Raw genomic sequence first — 6,463 nt, forward strand, 5'->3', positions numbered from 1 at the left:
GAACATCTTTAGTTTCACTAATCTGTTCAGAGTTTTCATGAGGTAGGGAAATGCTAGGTTCCAAATCAGTCTTCATAGTTTATTCTGCCTCTCCGTGACCGAAGGAAATTTATTCCTATCAATAGCCGGGTTGTGTGCTGTTTTCCTCATTGTACACAGTCTAGCTTGAGCAACCGAGGAGTGAAGTCGCGTGGTGCAGTGCGTGCCGTCAACATGGTCGGTATTGAACAGTACCGGGCCGCGATTGGGAAATGGCAGGTGAAGCAGAGGAAGGAGGCCAAGAATGGGCTGGGGAGAAGAAAAGAAGGAGTAAAAATGGGTGAAGCGGTGCTGGTAGTGACACTGATAGCGGTGCTGCTGGTTATTGGGGGGGGGGAGGGGTGGAAATAAACCCAGGCCCAAATACCAGCGGAAAATTCTGCATAGAGGACTTGGCAGCACTTAAGGTGGTAGTGAGTGAAGTAATACAGGAAAAGTGTCAATGGGATAAGGTACAGTAAATAAAGGACAAGATGGAGGAGCAGAGAAAGGAGATAGGGAACATGAAATGGCCAGAAACGAAGACTGAGGAATCGAACAGGAGAGTGGGCAACAATGAGAATGGATTAGAGTTATTAAGAGGGAAAGTGAAACATCTGGAAGAGGAGGTGATGCTGATGAAGAAAGAAGCGGAGGGGTAAAGGCAGGAGAGAATGAAGAAAGCCATATTTATATATGGTGTGAAAGAAGGGGAGAGGGAAGGCAAGATTGATCTGATATCCAAGGTGGTAGAGGTCATACGGGATAGGATGAAGATAAACTTCAGTGAAGTGGACATAGACGATGTGGAGAGAGTGGGGAAAAATAAAGGAGGGAGGCCAATTAGGGTAAACATTTTCTCAACCCCAATGGCAGAAATTGTGATAAGAAACGGTACAATTTACAGGGCCAGAGAGTAGGGGTGAAAAGAGACATGGGGAAGGAAGTGAAAATATGAAGATTCTGAACAGACACCTGTGGAGAGCGAGACATCAGGGGCTAAAGACCCGAATAAGAGATAAGAGATTGGTGGTGACATACGGAAGATGGGCTATGGAGCACTCAGTGGCGAAGCTGGGAGATGGATGAACGCGTTAGTTCCGAGGGAGGAGAGATGACAAGGCAAGATGGAAGGAAGAAAGAAGTAATAACGAGGAGTGGAGCCGAGGAAGGAGAGGAGATCAACTCAGGTGAGAATGGACAGTTCAGTGTGGATACAGAAGATCAGAGCAGTGAAGGGGTGAGTGAGGGTGAGCAGCAAGAAACGGCGAGAGCAGAGTGCAGTGGTTTAGTGAGCAAGAAAGGACATGAGAAGACTGATCGACAGGAAGGTAAAGCAGTTATGAGCAAAGGAAGAAGTAGGAGTTTAAAAGACCTTTGCGGTAAAGTATGTAAAGGTATGGAAGATACGGAGGGCATGGAACGGAATAGGTTGGTAAAAAAGGAGGAATGGAGATAGGGGTTGAGGGGGTGAGAACTACAAGGAGTAAGATTAGAGGAGGAAACTTAGAAGGGAGGGAGGGAAAGTTATAACTATATTGGAAAATGGGATGTGTGAATATTGAGGGACTAATAAGCAAATTAGGACATAAGAAAGTTCGGGAAGTAATAGAAAGTTTCGATGTTGTGCCACTCTTGGAGACGTGGCTGGAAACAAGGAGGGAGATCTCATGGAAAGGATTTGTGGTTAAATATAAATATAGAGGAAGGGAGAGGACTAAGCGACTCGCACCAGGAGGGATGATAGTAATAATTAGGGAAGAAAATAGTGAACTGGTGGAGTATATAGAGACAGATATGAAAGAAACCATATGGTTGAGATTGAATATAGGAGGGGTAGAGGGAAGGCTGAAGAAATAAATCTAGCGTTCGTATATTGCCATCCTAGTAGTTCAGCATATGCAAATAAGTATCTTTTTGAAGAGCTATTGGTGGATATTAGTATGATAAGAGAGAAGTTTGCAGGAGAAGAGGATATGTTGTTATTCGGAGATTGGAACCCGAGAATAGGGGAACAGAGCCCAGTATATAGTAGGGAGGATGGAAGGTGTATGTTGAAAAGTAGAAGTAGTGAGGATAAAATTATAAACAGTTATGGAGAGAAGCTCCTAGAGATGTGCGCTGCGGGAAATTTGTATATTCTGAATGGATGGATGGAGGGTGTCAGTACGGGGAAATTGACCTATGTTACAGAGAAGGGAGGTAGTGTGACAGATATGGTTTTAAGCTCGGAAGGAGTGTTGGAGGATATTGTAAGGATGGAAGTAGGAGACTGGATTAAATCACACCATTTCCCAGTGTGGGTTATGTTGAAAAGGGGGAAGAGAAGCATATAAGGAAGGAAGCTGAGACGAAGGATAAACAAGGGAGTGGATATAACAAGTATAAATGGTCAGATAAAGTGGGACGGGATTGGAATAGGGCAGAAAAAGAGGAGTTACAATTTCTGAAATATCGTTGGGAAAGTGCGTTAGAGGAGAATAATATTGATAAAGCCTCGGAATTGCTGCTACATCCAATAAAGATGATAGCACAGTAGGTAGAATGTAGAAGGAGGAAAAAGAAAGAGGATGCAGAATGGCTTAATAATATAGAGTGTGAAGGAATGCGGAGGAGGGTACTGGATGCGTTAGGCGAGTATAGAAAGAAAGATGGGAGTGCGGAAAGGGAGGTTTTCTGTAAGTTGAGGAAGGAGTATAAAAAGAAAATTTGTGAGGTATAAAGGCGTGGTTAGAGGAACAAACTGAAGCCATAAATAAAGATTCTAAGACTAACAGCATTGAAAAAGTATGAGAAAAAATTAATAGAATAATTAAGGCTGGAAGGAGTATAGAGAGAATGAACATTGAGGAAGTTCAGTGGGTGAGGTATTTTGGCGAATTACTCGGGGGTAAGGGGGAAAAACGGTGGAGAGGGACGGGGAAGAAGTAATTTGGAGGAATAGGAGAGTAACTAATTATGAACTGGACAAGGAAATTACAAGGGAAGAAACCTTGAGAGTGATAAGAAGAATCAGGGCAAGACGGCGGGGGGATGTAATGGGATAAATGGGATAAATAACAAGTTTTGGATAGAAATTAGCAAAAATGAGACAATGGTAGAGGGGGTAGTTAAACTATTCAATAATGACTATGAGGGGGGGGGGAGTACCCGAAGGAATGGGAAATAGGAATTGTATGTCCAATATGTAAGGGAAAGGGTAGTAAGAACAGTTTGAACAATTATAGAGGTATATACCTGTTAGACTCCTTAAGTAAAATTTACACGGGGGTGTTGGCGAACAGATTAAGTGAATGGGCCGAACGAAATGAAATATTGACAGATAAGCAAGGGGGATTTAGAAAAAAGAAAACAACAGTGGATAGTATAATGAGAGTAAAGACAGATTTGAGAAGTATAGGAGCCTGTCTAGAAGAAAGGTGTATGTGGCAGCAATAGATTTCGAAGAAGCATTTGATAAGGTAAATAGAGAGGCTCTATTGGAGAAATTGGGTAGGTTGGGGGTTTCGGAAAAGATGATGAGGGCAGTGGAGAGAATATATAGGGTGGTCAGGTTTGTGTAAAATTGGGAGACGATAGATTGAGCAAACCCTTAGAATCTAAGGAGGGTTTAAAGCAAGGGTGCAAATTATCGCCAATATTGTTTATTTCATTTATTAACGATATCTTGGATGGGCATGGGGCTAGCAATTGAGCCGTGCCGGTAATTAATGGGCTGGGGGTAGAGGGATTGATTTTTGCTGACAATGTGATATTGATGACTCTAACTTCAGGGGGGAATGCAGGGAGCTTTAAATGCAGTGTCGCTTTTCGCGAAGAAATGGGACTTGAGAATTAACGGGAATACATCTAAAGTGCTAGTAGCCCAGGTAATCAAAGGGAGAGGGGAGGACGGGAAATGGGTCCTGCACAGAGAAGGTTGGAACAAGTAAGGAAGTTGGAATATTTAGGAGTCCTTATTAACAGTAAATGAACTTGGAGCGATCAGATTAGTAGGGCGAAAAGCAGGGGTTTGAAAGCCCTAGCCTCAGTCAAAAACTTGCTAGCTAAATATCCGGATATCAGTTATAAAACCTTGAGGTTAGAGTAAGATGGGTGATTTTCGGTGGGGTACTGTATGGCGCGGAAATATGGGGTTTGGATGAGAAAAGAGGTGAATTAAGACGAATTATTAGTAATTTTGGTAAGATTGTCACGGGGCTGCCGCTGCGCACAGCTAATGCAGGGGCGGAATTAATGTGTGGGGAGGATTTGGAAACTGAGTGTGTGAAAAGAATAGTTAGATATTGGATGAATTTAAAAAGACAGGAAGGGGGAAGGGTATTACTGGCCGCATATGAACTGTTACGATGTTTTGTGGATTTGCAGAGGTGAAAGAAGGTGCTGGGTGGAATAGGTCTCACCTTACGAAATTAAAGTTAATTTAAAACTTTAACAAAGGTTATATTTTCTTTTCAAAATCAACAGATAACAACAACAAAGTAACAGGTACCAAGTAGCAGGAAAACAATTTAAGAAATTACAATAGCTACAAGAGATGGGCTTCGACCCCCAAGATTAATTTCTGAGCTCTCAGCTCACTACTACAATATCAAAAGGGCGGAAAACCCCAAAGTACAAGGAGCACTTGCTCCTAATTACAACATTAAGAAAAAGAGCAGACCCGCTCTCAATGTGACAAGCCTATCAACGGCTACAACAAACTTCATTTCTATTTGCCCTTAAGGCACACCAAGAAACAGGGGTATTTGGTACCCAACCTACAGGGCCTTTACATGAGGAAAATAAAACATCAGGTTAAGTTACTGGCCCATAATACAAAATAGAATGGAGGCGAAGCTTGCCCTCCTAATACACTTTTGAAACCTACTTGGCACTAGGCCGCTTACGCAAGGGCTAATCCCATACTAAGAAGGTGACACGATAAGAAAACTTTATTACATAACGAAGAGAAGAAAAACGGTTATGAAAACGTAGCCACCTCAAAACAATATGAGTGGGAGCTCGAGAGGGTTAGGCACTCTCTATCCCAATTTATAGTTAAAGAGACTAAATTTTACCAAGTATCTATTACATTTTAAAGATAGGTTACATGAGAAAAGTTTCGAACCTGCCCCGAGGGTTAAACTGCTAAGCCAGCAAGAAATAAAGTTATTAAACGGCCATTACCTTGTGGATGAACTGCTGCCCGAAAAAAGAGGCGCTTCCCGCCCTCTGCTACATAATCACCCACTAAGCAAGATGAAGTGGCCCCGAGATAAGAATATCAGCAGTTTAAATACCGTCGTGGAACATTCGAGACCTTTCAGGAATGAGTACCCACACCCCCCTCAACTTTATTGGATAGCTTAAAGCAACATCTCCATATCGGAGAAGACATACGTTATTGGTCAAAAATTAATTAGAGAGATTCGGGATTGGCTAAATTCAAAACAAGCAGAAAGAGAAGGGTTATACTGCCAACCCAAAAAATGACTGAAAGAAATTTAACAAAGAACAAACTTATGAACACCAAATTTCTTCAAAAAAACAGTTCCTTCACTTCGCACTAGGGTGCACAATTACAGTTCTTAAGTAGTGCCATCTAGAAGAGAATGTCCGCACTTCTTGCTACAGAGCAAACAAATACAAATTGAAATAGACATAGTTCAGAACACTTCAAAATTTACAGTAGAGACATCTCCCGAGAAACCTTTGATTTAATACAGATTTTAAAGTTCAGAGTTTCTCCTGTAGAGAGGTTTCAACTGGCGCAATATTTGAATACGCGGCGTGGAGGTGTACCACCGGGTACAGACCCCCCCCCCAAAAGTCCTTCCAAGGGGTGACACAGGAGAAAACAAAAAATTTGTTTTAAAAAAAAGTCCAAGTTTTTTGCAGATTGGATGAAGAAAAATTTAGCAGAAAAAATAACATTTTTTTCAGTAGTCAGAGATCTCTTAATAGGTTTGATATTGGTGGGTGCGACTATATAAAGTCCAGTTTTTAAAATTTTGTAGCAGATTTTGATGAAAAGGTCTTTATGGTTGTAGTAATTGAATTCCAAAGGAAAACTTTAATTCTTGGAAGAAGAAAAAATTTTTTCTAAGTCCACCAGATGCTGATGTTGAATCCAAAAACGCCATAATTGTGGATATGGACTGTCCGTGTAGCTGAATAAGTGCATTAGTTGTTGATTAAGTTTGACGGTCAGACCAGTCGCCGCTGCTTGTGTTCAGAGGAGGCCGCTCGGACCCTTCAAGTACCCTGAGATACACCTCTCCCGCTACTATGTGAGGGCTAGTGGTGGTGAAGCACGCCACACACGCGACGATTGTTTACAGTCCGCAGGCAGTTAGCAGATGGCGCGCCGCACATCAGCCTTGGCCGGAAGGAGGGCTCCGACTCGCCGTACACTGGTTGACCTCACTGGAGTAGAGCGGGCCCGTACTCCACCACAGTGGCG

The sequence above is a fragment of the Anabrus simplex genome, chromosome 1, assembly GCF_040414725.1.
Source record: "Anabrus simplex isolate iqAnaSimp1 chromosome 1, ASM4041472v1, whole genome shotgun sequence".
Classification (NCBI taxonomy): domain Eukaryota; kingdom Metazoa; phylum Arthropoda; class Insecta; order Orthoptera; family Tettigoniidae; genus Anabrus; species Anabrus simplex.